Source organism: Pinus tabuliformis, chromosome 1_2 (genome assembly GCF_031772625.1).
Source record: "Pinus tabuliformis cultivar Carrire ecotype Pingquan chromosome 1_2, CPIR1, whole genome shotgun sequence".
Classification (NCBI taxonomy): domain Eukaryota; kingdom Viridiplantae; phylum Streptophyta; class Pinopsida; order Pinales; family Pinaceae; genus Pinus; species Pinus tabuliformis.
Window position 1 is genome coordinate 442404424 of NC_142298.1, and position 19027 is coordinate 442423450.

General features: G+C 34.4%; 1 pseudogene; it reads left to right on the plus strand.

Moving 5' to 3' along the window:
* Positions 1–13418: 13418 nt before the first annotated feature.
* Positions 13419–14775, plus strand: LOC149206254 (expansin-like A2; annotated as a pseudogene).
* The last annotated feature ends 4252 nt before the right edge of the window (positions 14776–19027 follow it).

A 19027-nucleotide genomic window follows, 5' to 3' on the forward strand; every position in this document is an offset into this window, starting at 1 on the left:
CTACACAGGTTAGGTTCCTGCTGCTAGTTATCCTCTCAAAACCATGCTAGGCTTCCATCTCTAATCTCCCAAAAATTGTGCTTCTGAACTATGTCTCTATTTTCCCAAGCACTGTTCCAAATGTGGGAGCCTTTGGTGTGCCCAAACATTAGAATATGATCCCTTTCTTTCCAATTGTTTGCATACTTCTATTTCCAGAGCTTGGCCCATGGGGTTGCCGACTCCTTTAGTCATCTCCACCAAAGTTTTTCCCCCAAGACTTTTCTAAGGGTTTCAGGGTCATGAAGTCCCAGACTCCCATGGTTCTTAGGTTTACATAGCTTATCCCAAGCTACCAAAGACCATTTCTTTTTATCTTCCCCTTCGCCCCAAAGAAAATCTCTTTGAATATTTCTAATGAGTTGCAAAACTCCTTTAGGAGTAGGAAGATCTGAAAATATTAAGGTGGGAATAGTTTGCAGGACAACCTTTGTAAGCACTAGTCGTCTAGCTAAATTCAAAGATCTGCTTATCCATTTCCTGATTCTATTGTGCATTCTATTAGTCACTGGCTCCCAAACTTCCTTGCTTAGAGGTTTATCAGTGAGAGTTATTCCCATATATTTGGATGGTAACCGATCTCTTTGAAAGCTGAGAATTCTGGAGAGGTTTATTTGAATAGCAATGTCAGTATTAAAAAAGAAATTTTTTGATTTGGTGAGGCTTACCTCTGTACCAACGACCATAGCAAAGTCATTCAAGATTTGTTTGAATGCTTTAGCTTCCTTGACCATGGGTGTACCTTGCAGCATGGTGTCTTCCACAAATTGTTGACGAGTCCAGGCTTCCCCGTTTGGGGTGAGTTTGAGACCCTAGATTCTTCCTTCTATGTTGGCAGATTTAATGGCTCTGCCTAATCCTTCCATCATGAGAATAAAGAGTAAGGGGGAGAGCGGATCTCCTTGTCTAAGGCCTCTCGAAGGCCTAAAGGTTCTGGATGAAGAGCCATTAAGTAGGAATGAAAAATTAGCTATAGTAACCAGGGCCATTATCCATCATATCCAGTTGTAGTCGAAGTCGTATGCTTTTAGTACTTCCCTTATGTATGACCAATTGAGCTTGTCATAAGCTTTCACTACGTCAAGCTGCATGATCATCCCCACTTGCTTATTGCTCTTAAGAGAATGAACCACCTCGTGAGCTTGAATTATGTTGTTTAGAATCTTCCTTCCTTCCACATAACCAGTTTGCTCCTCAGACACAGGCGTTGGAAGTAGGGGCTTGAGTCTGTTTGCAATTACTTTGGAAATAATTTTGTACACCACATTGCATAAAAATATGGGTCTAAATCTATCTGGTGCCATAACATTTTCCTCCTTTGGAATCAAAGCTATGAAATAAGTGTTAATCACCCTCAAAACGGTTTTGGGTCTTCTCAAGTCCTCCATAACCTCAAGGATATCTTGTTTGACTATATCCCAACATGCTTTGAAGAAGTCAACATTGAACCCATCTGGTCGTGGAGCATTCCCATTTTGCATTTCTTTAATAACTTTAGTAACTTCCTCTTCAGTCACTGGCCTGTTAAGGTTGTAATTTTCTTGCATAGTTACAAGCTTTGGAATATACTTTGTGAATTTGTTGATAAATTGTGATCTGTCTCTGAGAGGATCCTCTTCTATTCTTTGGAAATGTTATAACATAGCACGTTCCATTTCATTGTGTGTGCTGAGCTCTTTCCCTTGAGTTTCTATAAGTTTTGAAATCCTATTATGTGCCCTGTGATCCATGGTTGACTTGTGAAAAAACTTGGTGTTTCGGTCCCCTTCTTTAAGACATTGCACTCTTGATTTTTGTCTCCATAAGATCTCCTCTTGCTGGCATCTATCATCTATTGAAGAGTGTCAGCTTGCATTTTTCTTTCCTCGGTAAAGCCATCTGTGATAAGGATCTGATTGATTCCTTGAAGTTTTTGTTCAACCTCTCTTTTAGCTTTGAAAATATTGCCAAATTCCTTCTTGTTCCATTCTTTAAGCCTGAGTTTGATGTGTTTCAATCTATGTTGTAGGAGAAACATATTAGTTCCTTGAACGAGAAAATATTCCATCTACCACTTACCAATATTACTAATGAAATCAGGGTGAGTGAGCTAGACATTTTCAAACCTGAAAGGTCTATTCCTCGGAGTACCTATAAAAGAAGCTTCAAGTTGGATAGGCTAGTGATCTAAGCCTCCAAAAGGAATGATTGATACAGTCAAGTCAGGTCCAGTGAGAAAGAGGTCCTCCGATATTATAGATCTATCTAGTTTAGAGGAAACTATATAAGCCCCTCCCCTCTTATTGTTCCATGTGAAAGTACCATTTATTGTCTCTGTGTCCACTAGCCTCATGTCGATTAGGAAGTTCTGGAAGGCAATGAAGTCTCTACCTAGTATTCTAGTCCCACCTTTTTTTTCTGTAAGAGATCTGATCATATTAAAGTCCCCTCCCAAAATCCAGGGCATAACAGGATGTCTCCCTCTCAACTCCTCCAGTGAGGTGAGAAGCCTGAGTTTGTCTCCTAGTTTTTTAGGACAATAGACATTTGTGATCATATATATTTCCTTATCACCCAAAGGTTGGATCACCATTGAAAGGTAGTTTCTAGATGCCTCAACATCCATGATTCCAAGTTTTTGGGGATTTCGAAGAGTGAGAATCCCACCTGCCGTGTTTTCTGCTTTCACTTCTAGATACTCATACTTAATGATCCATTTGCTATGTATCTCTCTAATTTTAGCTATTGAACATTTTGTCTCCTGGATAAACACCATGTTTGGTTTTTCTTCTTTTATTCTATTGCTAAGATTTCTTTATTTCCTTTTTCTTTCGATACCCCTAATGTTCCAGGTTGTGAGCTTCATTATGAAATATTTGTAAATGAGTAACTAGTAAGATCTTTCATCTTACCTAAGTTAATCATGAGTGTCCCACACTATGTCAAAAACTCATTCTGTCTTTGCCTTCCTCTTTTCCTACCTGGGTTCTTGGAAGAGTGTCCTAATGTTGTCTCCATTGTTTTAACCCCTCTATTTTCCTGTCTATCATGGTTTCTTTTGATTCCAGAACCCTTTGCTTGAGATCTCCAGAGGAAGAGCTGTTGTACTCTGTCAAACTCCTCTTGTGGTAGAGAATCAACCCCTTTGGTGGTTCCCTACTCTAAGAACTTTTCTAGATAGATATTATCCCTCTCAAGAATGTCCTGTAGTTCATGGTCCTCTGTTTTAACTTCACTTGTGGTCATCTCATGGTCCCTGCCAACTTCCATGATGTTTAGCATATTTTCATTTAGTTTTCTATTCTCGAGTACATCCTCCATGTTAGCATATTTTTCCTTCTCTGCAGGATTATCCTCCAATGCTTGGTTCATCGCATTGTTCCCATCTTCTTCTTCTAAAATCTTGAAACTGTTATGCTTCGGGTTTTATCCTCGCTAGTTTTCCTTTGGTAATTTTTTCCTCCTTTGCGTTTTCCTCCCGTCTTGGTAAAGCCTTCGGGGTCTTTGCCTTTGTTGTTTTTCATATTGTCCTCCAGTTTGTTTAAAGGGAAATCTATAATGAGGTTCCCATGCTCATGACATTTGCAGCATCTGAATGGGACATGTTCATAGTCCACTACCTACACCCATTCTTCATCATAAACTTCTAGAATGATTTCATTCGAAAGTGCCCCTGATAGGTCCATTTCTACACATATGCACGCAAAGGAGGTGTATTTTCCTCGCAGAGTTGCCTCTGATATTTTTAAAAAATGACCTAATTTATTTCCTAAGGCCTTTAAGGATTCAGGCAGCCAGTAATCTAAAGGTAGGGAATAGAGTCGTATCCATATCGGTACTAATGTGAATGTTTCTAGCTCTGAGACAAAATTCATTACCCATGGTCGCATGTAGAGGCCAGCCGCAACATAGAAGTATGGTCCTCCTTCGAACACTCGGTCTTTGTCCTCTAGGTTTGTGAATACCAATGGAAGAAACCCTTGGACCCAAGGTGGAGGGTTATTTCCCCTTTAGGTTTCCGTTGGTTTCTTATCCACACATGCAACGCCTTCTCTGTTTTCCATATCCCCATGAATTTACATATAACTGCATATGTCGCCATGTGATCCCTGTGCTCCTGTAGCACGAGATTACTTAAAACAACCCGGGGTTTAATGGCTGACCTGGGTTTGCAGATTCTTGTCACACTCCTATTCTTAGCTTTCTTACTACTGTCTTTTGTTCTCTTCTCTCCTCCAACTTCCTCATGATTCTTTTCCTGCTCATGAGAACTGTTGTTTTTTGGCTTTTCTATGTTGATCCTCTCCATTCCTACCTCCATTGGCTTTTTGAAGTGATTCAAACCCGCCTCCTTGTTTTTATTCACCACTACATGGCTGTAGGAGGGAGTAGAACTCCCCCCTCCTTACCCTTCCATGGTAACCATCAATCCCCTGTTGGTCCAAACCCTCGTTCTATGTTTTCCCTCTCAGTGCCCTTGCACTTCCTAATCTCTCTTATCTTCCATATGTTCAATCCTGCTTTGTATTTTTCAATATCTTATTTGTCTTCAAATTACTCCTACAACTTCAAGGTCAACTTTCAATGTCTTCTCTCTCTCCCCCTTTGAAATTAGTGGAAAACATGCATGGTTTCTCAGTAATGCTCCATGATTGTTCTTGAAATCTCCTATGGACCTGATCCTGTTGTAAATGGAAACTCCCCTTGAGACCATTCTTCTTACTATGTGAATCTTCTTCTTGTCAAAAAATTGTCTTTTGCATATACTTCTGGCTATGTTGATTTTCTTCCTCCAACAAATCTTCTAACATATGTCCATGCACTGGATGATTTCATTTTTCAATAAATATTGGTTCAATATTTCTTGTTTTAATGGTGGACCTACTTCCCATGTGTATAAATCCTCCCATGTTGTTGCAAATACTTCCCTAAGTTTCCTTGATCTTCTTTAAGGGTTGTCTTTTTGGCAAATGATCATCTTGCCTACATAATATTTATTCTTTAAGTTTCATTTAAAAAAATTGTACTCTTGAATAAGTTGTCACCAATGAATTATATTTGAGAGGTCAAACATAACCTTGGTTCTTCCTATTTCATTTTCCACTCGAAATCCATTCTTGGGTTCATAGAGATTCCCTCACCATTGTGCCGCCTAAAGTTGATTTTGCAATCACATGTTATGTGCCCTTCATTATGACAAATTTAACATTCTAAGTTGGACTTGAAGATAGACATAAATGACCCATATGATTTGTTATCATGTCTTCTAATATGATCCATCTGTTTGAACCTGTGCATTTGATCATATCCTCTATACCTAATAACATCATAGGTCACTAATCTTATGCTTTGTGTCTAAATTTTGTAGACAAAAGACAACGACCAAAAACCTTTTTTTGATACCTGGTGGTATAGGGGGGTCTTGATGTGACATATATTATGAAATTGTTTCATGGAATATATTCATCCCTTTGCTGATTGTTGACTTCTTTTCCATTGTTCCTTGTGGATCCTCTTTGAAGGCTTTCTATCATGGTGAGCTTCATACCTTCATCTTGGTTTTTTTTCATAAGTGAACTTGATGTGTCTTGTTGATTCTTGGCATCAATCTAAGAATCATCAGAAATGTTGTAGTCTACATGCATGGGATGATTCATCACCTACTTAGGACCATTAAATGAGTTTTTTTTGGATGCAATGAATGCCTGATCACAATTGTTGGGATGAAATTTATTTGATATTTTTAAAAGATATTTATCTTTGGATGTCTCACAACCTTCTTGATAACCAAGGCCTGATTTTATGAGAGGAGATCTTTGAATGCTGAGAATATGATCCAGAGGATCAGATCCTTTGAGAAGCTTTAAGTTTTGTTTAAGTTGTTTGAATTATTATTTCAAAAACACCCATTATTCTTCTAATATTTCACAAATTTCTTCCTTCTTATTTAGTTTTTCTGACAAAAAATCTTATATCCTTTGGCCTCTTCTAGCTAAACCTTGAGAGAGATAATGGACTCCATCTTGATATTTTTATTGGAGTTTCTTATCTATTTGACCCACCCTCTTTCTAAGGGTTTTTATTTCTTTCAATGAACTTCTAAGTACGCCTTCATAGTCTATTTCTACTTATGATTCAATGAAGAACAATACTTCACCTCTCCCATCATGAGTAGCTCTTTCATTTCTCTCATAATCACTTATACTTGAATCTTAGTTCATCATCACTATTATTCATTTTTACTTAAGGAAATTTAGAAGCAGAATTTCCTATTCTTCTACATTCAAAGCATATGAAAGGAATCTTAACATTGAAATTTTCATTTCCCCTCTTCAGTTGTATGATGAACTTGGCTTCTTCTTCATTAGATTGATGATTGGAATATGCTTGATTCTTCTGCTTTCTTCCTTACTTAGATGCTTTAAATGTTTCTTCTTTGATTCCCGAGTTTTCCTTATCTGTCCTTAGTTCATATGTTGTGAGTCTTCCATAAAGCATGTCCATGTTCAACTTATCCTTGTATGATAGTTCTTCAAGGGTGGTACTTTTGGATTAAATATTGGAAGTAGATATCCTAAAAAATTTCAAATGATAGTATCATCATTGACTTCTTCACTGAGACTTGCAATAGACTTGACAACTTTGTCTACCTGAGGGAAATAAGAAGCAATATCCTCATCCTCTTCCATTTTTCAAAATTTAGAATTGATCCCAATAAAATTGTAGCTTGGCCTCCTTTACCTTCTTTTCCTCTTCATAACAATTTTTAAGTTTGTTCCATATATCATGAGTTGGCTTACAATGCATTACTTTGAAAAATCACGTATCTGACAAACCAGTCAAAATAACATTATTAGCTATCATATTAGATGTATAGAGGGAGTTATCAATGGTATCTGTAGGAGGCGTATCACGAACTTGATAATTGTTCTCTAGAGTTACCCAAGCGTCAACTCCCAAGGAAATGAGGTGGGTTTCCATTATTATTTTTCAGAAAGCATAGTTGGATCCACCAAATTGAGCATGTTTTCTTGATGATTTTATAGTGGTATTTTCCCTTGAGATCTACCTTCTATCAATTGGCTATTCCTAAAGGAACCCACACTAATACCACTTTTTAGACAAAATATCACATTGAGAGGTAGGGCGAATCAATGTAATGGAAATTTCATCATTTCAAAAGATTTCATCAATAAGTGGATATGTATCAGTTCATCAGGAAATAAAATGCCTTAGAACAATGAATGAAATAGCACATCAAGAAACCATCATCACATCAGTACATGATTTTTTATTTTATTTTATGTGGAAACCCTTGTGGGAGAAAACAACAAATTATTTTTCTTCTTCTAATTTTTAGGCACCGAAATGCTATGGAAGCACAAAATTTTAATAGGCTACAACCTGATTGAGGCACAAAACTCAAAAGTGTGCAATCTACCACTTACAATAGGGAGCAGCCTAATTGAGACACCAACCTAAAAAATGTGCAAGCTACCACTTGCAATAGGAAGAATCTTAGTTGAGGCACCAACATTGATGGAGGAACCCACCTCCTTATTCAACCTATAGTGGACCAATTTTCACAATAATTCATACTAGATCTGCAAGTTCAAATTACGATCAAATCAACTTACCTTATATTCATATATAAAAAACAATTTTACCTACTTATATTACCAATAATCATGACCTCCCAAGTCTCAACAACTGTTTCCAACTTCCCTTAGTTAAATTATAAAGAAACCAAACCAATAATCCTTTTCTAAAAATCATTTCGCAGTGAATTTGACTAACAAAACATTGAAAAATATTAATTGTTCTAAAAATTCATTCCACTGGCGCATGTTCTAAAAAAGGACAAGGTTCAGCCGATGTTCTAAAAAATGGCTACCTTCGAAAGGTTTAACTATTTGACAAAATAACTCTCCATTACAAACTAAAATATAATAAAAAATAACCTACCTATTTACAAGCTCAAACCTTCGACCTCACAAAGACACAAGCACACACCAAGAAACTATGTTGCAAGGCTCTTCGTGTAGGATTAGAATATTATTTTTATTAATATTGTTTCCATGTTAGACTATTGGGACTGGTCGAGACCTATGTCATCAATCCACATTCTAGGAAAATGAGCTCTCCACGTCATAATATGGGCTAAGGGAATTAATATTTATTTTTATGTTTAGCTCACTCCCAACAACTAAGCATAAGCACTACTCGATCCATGTCAATATTTCCACAATATAAATAGATAATCATATGCATTGCTAATTATCCATGTCCAAAAGGTGTTTGTATTGCCATGATCCAATCTGCCAAACAACCAACCAATTCACATGCACTGCCATGTGACCATATCGACATGCCCATATAAACATGTGACCAACCGTATGCACATGCACTATCATGGTTCCTCATGGCATGTTGATATGGGCCAACTACCATGTGACCATCTTGGGCCAACGACCACATGTCATTATCGTCATTTATCCACATGTGATTCATCACTGCCTCATCATCAATGATTGTGTAGGTGGGTCCACATGGCTCTCAATTGAGGGGTCAAATATATCCATGCCACGTGGCACAATGGACTAGGCTAGCATGGAAGGGAAACCTTTTGATAAAATTCAAGAATTTTTACATTTTATCCATTGTACATTATAATTTCAATGGAAAGATTCTGCAAAAAGTTGCATGATCTTTAACATATTAAACCATGTGCAGGGTTTCTTTGAATTTGTCGTAGATTTCACCATAGGTTCATAAATCCACTCAAGATATGCATGATCTTTAATAAATTTGTTTTTATGAAATGAATTTGGTGTTTGTGGTCCTCATAGCATGAGGCAACTTCAAACGACCAAAACTTCTCATCTGGTAGGAGTTTTTCCAAGTATGATATACTGATTGAAAGGTCTCGAATGGGAGTATTCAACCATAATATCTAACTTCACCTGATGAGGGAATACAAGAGACCAAACTCTCATACTACCTCCTTTGATTCATGAATGAAATTCCTGCTTCCTTAGGCATCCCCTTTGAAATCAATGACACTGGGTTGTCATCATTAACGATACTATGTGCAACATTTCCTTAGATGCACCTAGGATATTTCCTTTAAAAGTAGACACTCCTCTCAATGAAGAGATTTTTTGTTGAAAGATATAATAGCCTAGATTCCTTTACACTATTTGGATATCCAACAAAGATGTACTCTTTGATTTAAGGCTCTAAATCCTTCCTCTTTTCTGCAAGAATATGATCCCACACATGAGATTCCAAAATGAGAAAATGTGTGATTTCCGGTTGCATGCCACTCCATGATTCAAAAGGTGTTTTTCCCATGGAAAATTTTAGGGGCGAATGTTCGCCCTTCGGCGAAATTAAGGGGTTTTAAATTTTTAGTGAGTGAATATTTTGTATCATAGTACATTTTTACAGATCGCCTCAAATAGCCCACCTTATTTTAAGGGAGAGGGTAAAAAAGGTAAATTTAGCCCTTGAAATTAGGAGTTACAACCTTCCATTCGCCCTAATTTTCAAGAACAGGTTTTATTTAAGTGAGTCCTATGGGCCAAATACCATATTTATAAAAGAGGTATGGTAAATTAATAAAAATATAAATAAATGAGAGGTATGGTAAATAAATAACACATTTTATATTTACTCCATAAGTCACCGTCTATACATGCAAGGGTGTAAACAAATAAAAATATAAAATATAAATAAACTAGACATATGGTAAATAAATAAAACCTCTTTTTATATTTAGTCCATAACCTTCTTTCTATTTATGAAGGCTCAAAAAAGAGGTTTTATTTAAGTGAATCCTATGGGTCAAATACCATATTTGTAAAAGAGGTATGGTAAATTAATAAAAATATAAATAAACGAGAGGTATGGTAAACAAATAAAACATTTTTTTATATTTACTCCATAAGTCACCTTATATTTACAAACATTCAAAAAACGTGTTATATTTAGTTGAAACCTATGGGCAAAATACTATGGGCCAAATACCATGGGCTAGATTATTATTAATACATGAAAAAAAAATTATTAACCCTAATATTAGTATTAATAAAAATAAAAATGGCACATGGTATTGACCCATGGTATTCACGTGGAATGTAGCCTATTTAAATGGGGGAATTAAACCAATATAGATCCATCTTTACTCTGGATCTACGCCCCGAGAGGGATCAAATATCGTGATATGCAAACTAGCATAATGTGAAAAAATATTTGATCCCTCTCGGGGCTTGATGGATCAAGAGTAAAAATGGATGTTGTAATTTAATGTATGTTAAACATTTTAACTTGGTTAAAATAAAAAATAAAATAAAACCAATTATTAATTTTATTAATTTTTATAAATTACTAATATTAATTTTTAAGCTAGCATAACCCATGGTATTGACCCATGGTAATAGCATGGTATTCATGTGAGCATAGACTAAAGGGGAAATTCTATCATCTTAGATCCATCTTAATTCTCGGTCTACCAAGTGCTGAGAGGGATAAATAGATTTCATCCCCCTAAGAGTGGTAGATGTGGAGTTAAGATGGATATAGGTTGGTTTTTATGATAATGAAGATATTAAATAGACTTAAGAAATTATATTGTAAAATCATCTTAAGTTTAATGGTTAAAGCTACATTTAGTCACTTCACAAAATTTAGTAAAAAATACCAATATCTCCATTAATATTGGTTTTTAACTTTTTCGGATTTAACAAAAAAAATTCAAAACGATGAAACCTTATCACTCTTTCCGCATCACCCTCGCAGAAGATTTCTCACCATTTTTTAAACATTCTCAATATGGTATCTTCATGAAAAAGTTTAGGTACTGATGTTGAATTAGTTGTTTGAAAAATAAGCTGGTTTGTATAACCTTTGATCTTTTGTGCTATTGTTAGTTTGTCCTAATGATCTATAGGGGTTGGAGCCATTGCACCATATTTTCCTAAAAGGTGGAGATTGTTCACCAAAAAGGAAATTAATCTACATGTTACAACATTGTTAAAAAATGCGAGACTTATGAGGTTAGTGAATTATGCTAATAAGCAATTTAGATTGGGAGAGACGTAATTAAATTTTATTATTTAATTGAAGATTTCCAATTAAAATAATAATAAATCTACATTTATATATTCATATATTGATTTGAAGGATTCTCACAATGGTCACTTCTTTCAATTAGATCCCCTTCAAGCCTTTGGGATACCTAATACTTTCTTATATAATATAGTTGGGGCTTGCTACTTGTTGGCGTGTTGGGGTAAACAAACTTGACGTGTTTTTTTTTTATCGCTCAGTTGGAGTCTATGGAACCTTGACAAACACAAACATTGAAACTTGGAACATTGTTTGTAGGAAGAGAAAATTATGTTTCTTTTTTCCAAACATGTATGTTAGTATATTATAGTTTAATGAATATGTTTTCTTATTATCATATATGGTTTCATACTTTAACAAAACATTCACCAAGACTTCACAATGTTTTATTATTCAGTAAAAGATTTGCCAAGATCTTACAAAATTTTATAATGACCTTACAAGATTTTATAATTCAGTGAAAGATTCTCCATCACTGTACAAGATAATATAATTTGGTGAGAGGTTCCCAATATCTATATATATATATATATATATATATATATATATATTGATAAGCCTCCCATTTTTCCTATGTATCATGGGGATTAGCCCATTTATTATACATATAAATTTAGGGTGGTTCTTAAAATTTTCCCTTATAATAGATTTTAGAGCATATATTTTTTATGTATTCAAAGCACAATTGGTTGCTTCAACCCACAATTGGAAGAAAGGGGCCTTGCAAGCAATATGAATCTCACCATATTTTACAAGGATTTTTTCTTCCTCTTAGCTACCTCATATAGCGATATAGTGTAAGGAATTGTGTGTTGTAGTTGTATTCCAACTTCATCAAAAAAATGTTGGACATCCTAGTTGACATACTTTCCCCCCATTATCTTTACATAGTATCTTGATTGTCTTTCTATACTACCACTTTCCATGCGATTTCAAAATATTTAGATGCTCAAACATTTCGTATTTGAGTTTGAGAAAGTACACCTATGTGTATCTTGTTCAATCATCTATAAATGTGAGTAGATATCTAGGTTTACTTATGGAATAATCTTGAAATGGCCCCATAAGATCATTATGAAAAAGCTCCAAGGGAGACGAGGCCCTTCATGCATGCCCCTTCTCAAACTCTTTTTATGGATGCTTTCCAAGAGCACATCCTTCACAAACTCCATTAGAAAATTCTATGCCAAGTAGACCTTTCACCATTCCCTATTTGCTAAGTTGTTGCATGTATTTGAAATTTAAGTGTCTAAAACTTTCATACCAAATTCTACTTTTGGCATTTGCATGTCTTAGTAATAATGTGGAGTCTCATTAAGGAACAAATTCAGAAAAATATATAGATGAGACTAATGATTTACCTTACCAATTGTAATTTTGGAGTTATTTTGCATGTCATATATACTCACTGAATATGAGGTGAATTCAGCTCTCCTTCAGGTGCCAATATGTATCATTTAATACACAAAGAACATATTGAATAAAATGTTCTTGATATGTAGGACATTCTCAAAACTTCCATCTCCAAGATCTACCCTCCCTTGTCCAATTGTCTCCATTGGAGAATTGTCTCCCATGAGAATAGGAGGAGTGACATATGGTTTTAAAGATGGGAGATCATATTTTGTGGTGCTTGTGTGATGTGAAACTTCGAAAGCTATGATCCATGCATTAGGAGAAGAATTAATAGCAATTAATGCACATGTATTCCCTCTTGTTGTTTTTGGTGCTCTTTCTCCTAGCTTCTTCCTAGCACTTTCTAGAATACAATTGCCAAGGTTGTTCTTTTGAAGACTCTGCGCCATGAGATCAATTGTCTTATTCATGCATGATTATTCTAGATGGTAACCATGGTTGCAATAGCTTCATTTTGATTTCCCCTTCCCGCCCTTCTTTTCCTTCAAGCTAGTAGATTCATGTGGAGGTTTGGGATTGGCTCCCTTTCTTGGATATGGTTATTTTTCCAATCCTTTGCCTTTGGAATCATGATTGGATTTTAAGTTGGACTTGCCCCTTTCATGCACAACAAGTACACAAGCTCTGAATTTTTCAATGTACCCATCTTTATGAGCTTATCTTACTCATGTGTTAGGGACTCAATAAAAGTGTCATGTTCTAGGTTACTCTGGTTGCAAGCTTGACTATGAGAAAACTCGAGACAAATATAGCATACTTTAGACCCAATTTTGCCAATATGGAAATAATAGTTGTCTTTCTGGCTTGGATTTGTTGATTCCGCATTCTTTCAATTGGATCGGTGGATCGGTTGTATGCTACCAGGTCCAGCAACACCACAGGTTACTTCTGGCCGGCTTTATGCTACCAGGTAACAGCTGTGTACCAATTAGATGACTATAAATATGAAGGCAGGGAAGATCAAAATTGGGACCACGCACCATTTCAATTCTTTCTTGCTGGGAAAAAATCCTGCATCATGGCCACCAGAACACCAAATTTCTTCCTCTTTTGCACTTTGGGTATCATGCTCATCATTACACTCCCAATCACAGTGTGCAGTTGCGGCAGCTGCGTCCATCAATCTAAACTCGCCTATTACGCTTACTCTGGGGCCGTCAATGGTATTGCACAATCGCTCAGACTACATGGGAAAAATATTTGACAGTGGTAATAAATTTATCCATTCCATGCTGTAATTACTTTATTTGGTATTATTATTGCAGTTGGGGTGTGTGGATACGGATCATTTGCAGAAAAACTCTATGGCGGCAATGTGGGAGCTGCTACTTCCGATCTCTACGGGAATGGCTTTGGGTGTACTTCTGATCTCTACAGGAATGGCGTTGGGTGTAGCGCTTGCTATCAGGCATGGCATAGTCTTCATTGGCATATTGCATATTTAAAATTTGTTAGCATGCTTCAATAGTTCCAGATTCTTTTCATGATGAAAAGGGAAATGATATTTGTAAGACGATCTATTGAATTTGTAGATAAGATGCACAGACAAGTCAGGGACGACGATAGTGGTTGCGGACTTCACACAGAAAAATCCAACAGATTTTGCAGTGTCCCGGAGCACATTCTCGAGCCTCGCAGTTACAGATAAGGGCCCTGAGCTTCTCAAGGGTGGGATTATAGATATCGAATATACAAGGTATACACAACATTTATTATAGAAAATTCTGGGAAACAACGTTATTATGGTGGTGAAAGTGGACGAAAGTAGCCAGTATCCTTACTATCTTGCTGTGCAATTTGTTTACCAAGGAGGCCAGACAGAGATAGTTATCGTGGATGTTGCTCAGGTAAAATAGTCGACGACATTGATTTCTGAAATTGCGTTTAGAAAACTCATGTGCTAATTAGTTTGTCATTTATGATGTGTTGGTAGGTGGGTACTTCTGGGTGGCATTACATGACACGCAACAATGGCGCAGCGTGGGACATACAGAAGCCACCAGGTGGTGCTCTCCAGTTCCGATCGTGGGCCAAGACGCTGGGCTCCCCTCCGACTGGAAATCAGGGGGTGTTTACGATACTGGAATTCAGATAAGTGACGTTTCTTTGGAAGATTGTGATCCATGTCATGACAATAACAGTGGATGGCCCGAGAATATATATATATATTTATATATTTATTTATTTATTTATTCCTTCCATTTCCAATAGAGGTGCGTTTGGGTTTATTTATTTTCACATTTTTTTCGCAGGCAGATTGAGATCAGTGCTGCAACATCAAATCTGAAACAGGAATAGCTCAAAAAGCAAAAGTAATTTTCAAGCTCCGATTGTCTATTGATTAAAGCAATATGAATTCGAATAGCTGAAAAACTTTTTCAAGTTCCAATTTTATATTGATTAAAGGAATATGAATAAGAATTCGTTGGTGGGAAGTTTTTGTTTTTTTTTTTAAATTTCTATTTTGTGTTGTAAAATATGAATGACTTATTTAAGCTTATAATCTAACATAATTATAAAGAAAAATATATATAAAAAATAAATAAAATACATTTATTCTGTGAGCTAAAAATTGTTGTAAATTTCATATATTAATTAAACTATTCATTACATTAGTAAAATTATTATTAAAATTATTACTAAAATAATTAACAATCAACTTTAAAACAAATCTACTAACACTACAGCTAATTACTAGCACTGAACACCCTAATAAAAAAATCTGCTGACTAATTTGTCAGCTATTTACATAATTAATTAAGTATTATTACCAATATGTATTATATCTAAAACAATACATAATCTATACATTTTGGAAGTTTTTTATATTAAGTATGCATTTCATAAAATCTACTCATCAATAATTTGTGTCACTAATGTGTATCTTAAGGAATAAATATAAAGAAAAACTTTTTCAGCTATGTACTAAAACACCAAAAAACTATTTTACAAAAAAAACATATATTATTCACTTATCTCTTCTAGATGTAGCATTCTTTGTTTTGTGTAACAATAAGATGTATTCCTACATCTAGCCTTCATAGAAGTTCATATCATCCGGTTCAACCAAAAGACCCAATTTGGACACATGATTTGCATTTTGGTTATGTTCCAAACCAATATGCTGAATAGTGGACTCTTGAAAGAAGGAGAAGTGGAAGTTATTAATGAAACAGAAGAATTGGAAGATGAAATTTAGTGTTTTTTATTTTTTTGGTTTTTCAAGTTGTTATTTGTTGGTTTGGGTTACACTAGCTCTAAGCTGAATGGATTTTTTAGCATGTCTTCTCTCTTAGTATAGTCACAACAACTTTAGTGAGGTTTGACAACAGCCTCCATGAGATTTGATTCTGGTCCCTTGTTGTTAACAAAACCTATCCTCAACTAGTGGTGCTAGTAAGACTTTAACATGACCCATTCTCAACTAACTGTACTAGTAAAACTTTGGTTGTACTAATAAACCTTGTCGCAAATAAAATCTGCGATTAAAAATGCTTTAAATTTATTAAAAATTAGTACCTTCAATTTATTGAAAATATGATGCTGCTCTTTATTTATTTTTATAACTATATTTGGATATGCTAAACTGGCAATTACATATTTTTTTACAGCCACAAATATAAATTTTTTACCCCCATAAATATTAAAAATATGGTGTTGCTTTTTATTTATTTATTTTTCTAAGTTTATTCGGATATGCTAGGCTGACAATTACATAATTTTTACAGCAATAAATATCATGAAATTTAGAATTTAGGATAATTATGTTTTAAAAGAGTTTATTTATAATATTTATTATAATAATGGTGTTAGTTTTGTATTATGGTAATTGAAAAGTTTAGAATTTAGAATAATTATGTTTTAAAAGAGTTTAGTTATAGTATTAATTATAGTAATTGTGTTAATTTTGTATTATTATAATTTAAAAGTTTAGAGTTTAGGATAATTATGTTTTAAAAAAATCTATTTATAATAACAATTATAAGTGTGTAAATTTTATATTTAATTTTAGTTTTAAATTAAATTTAAAAGAAGAAGCTCAAGTATGTATGATCTAAAATCATTTATAAATTAATACGATGGTTAGAAATTTTTTAATGGTTTTTATTTTTTATTTAAAAAATTTAGTTTCACATTTAAGTGTTTATAATCAAATATATATCTAAAAATTTAATTATATATCTGAGTGTTTAAAGAGTCGATAAAATATAATGCCATTTTACTAACTTGCGTAAGAATCTTCTGTTATTATATAACTTATTTATATGATGGTTCGAATTTTTTTTTTTGGGTTTTTATTTTTTTTTTAAATTTAGTTTCAAATTTAAGTGTTTATAATCCAATATATATCTAAAAAAAATTAATTATATATCTGAGTGTTTAAAGAGTTAAAGAGTTGATAAAATATAATGGCAGTTTATTAATTTGCTTATGAATCTTATCTTATTATATAACTTTGGAGTCGTCTAGTGGCCGAATCTTGGCAAAAAAAATTTAAAAAACTTTAAACGCAATGTTTGAATCGTGTTTTTGACGATGGAAATGGATTCAGCACCATCAAAAACATCTAGAACACCTAGAAATTTGAAGTTTAACAACAATAACTTGCATTTACAAAATTCATTGTCAGATTTTCTCTAAATATTTTAGGTTTATTTAAGCACAAGAGTGCATGGATCAATGGTTGGGGCCAGGCCTGGAATTTCAAATCCCCTTTGCCCATCAAATGAAAATTTAATGACGTTTTTATATTTTTCATGCCTTTCATTATACGTTCTATGCAAAGTTGTGAGTGTCAACTTCCTCTTATAGGGAAACTCTCTTTCAACTACTCTTGCATCTCAACTTTCTCTAATCTCTCATAAAGTGCCTTGTTTTTTCCTAAGTTAGCATATGTGTTTCGAAATAGCATACAACCACACCTTTAAGGTTTTATAAGGCTTTTCAGCGTTCTGGGTTAATAGTTTTGATTATATACTTAAATTTTAATATGTGAAAAGAACCAACGAAGGTCACATAGTTAGGATGATGAGGATCCTCAACCATCATTGGATGAGATGGTGTTATGCATCCCTCTAAGCATATTAGACGTGGAAAACCTGCATCAAGAGAAAAATACTAAATGGAAGTAATTAGTTGTTGAAGAACCATTGCCCATCGCAAATGATTTGTTGGCTAAGCCCAATCATGACACCTTTGATCTTTTAGCTAAAATCTATGATAACTTGTATTTAAAATAACAATAATTATGTATATTGTTAATGCAACCATCAAGACATAGACTCATACTTTTAATGGTTTTCGTATTAAACTTTGTGCACGTGATCTCTCTCAAATTTGGTAAGTTCCATCTACAACATGGGACAAATAAATAGTTTGTTACAACAATGAAGTGGACAAAAGTATCATCCTCATTGTGAAATGTTTGTACTAACATTGCTAACTTTTGATAAGCATGATTCTAGGCAGTGAGGGTTATTTATTTTGACGCCAAGGGCAGAATTATGATAATTTTTACAACTAATTGAGGAGCCTTTTATTAACGATACGAACAATAGTGTGAAGAAATGCTAAGTTAATTTTTTTTCTAAGAACATGCACATGGATTGTGGTGAACTTTTGCAATTTGAGACCTCCTGAGGAATACATTTTCATGCTTCAAAGGTAGGCGGGCTTCAGAGAAAACTCTTTTCCGATATGAAAAACGAAAACTATCATACTTTGTGCAGATATGAAAGAATTGTCATACTTTGTGCAGATATGAAAGTAGATTGAAAATATATGAGAAAGATTCAGAAAATTAATTTTTTTCCAAAAGTCAAAAGCATATTGTTACATAAGCCACTCCTTGTCAAGGTTGAACATTTAAGGTTCCAGAAAATACCGTTGGATAAAAAAAAATCTTGCTCAAAGTTCATTCAATAGAGCCCAGCTGTGTCCTATGTGAGTCTGTGATTGTGTCAATATGGGAGGCCATGAGTGTAATACCTCTTTGAGTCTCAACCCGGCCTAGAATTAGGGGTAATGTAGAAAAGAACTTCAATATGCGAGGAGTAAAGAAAGAAGAGAATGCTAAGTTTATGGGCTAAAGCATTTGTTGGACTTGGGAAGTTGGAATGTATGTTGTGTCTAGAGTCCAATCCCTTCTTTTCAACAAGACTGAAAGTTGATAGATGAAACCAACTCTGAATTGTGAATTGTATTCTTACAAGAGAGCAGAAGGCCACACAAGAGAGTTTATAAAACCTGCCCATCCTTAGACAAGGAGTCCAATGTTGTCAGTTTATAATAGAGTCATACTACTTTAGAGGTCGAGATTTGCTTCCTCCCTCTAAGCATTAGTTAGTATATGATATATCTCTAATTTCATAAAGTAATATACAATATTTTAAGCCAAAAAACTATTTAAAATATTATTTTAATAAGAAATATTAAAATACAAAAATTATATAATCATGCTTAA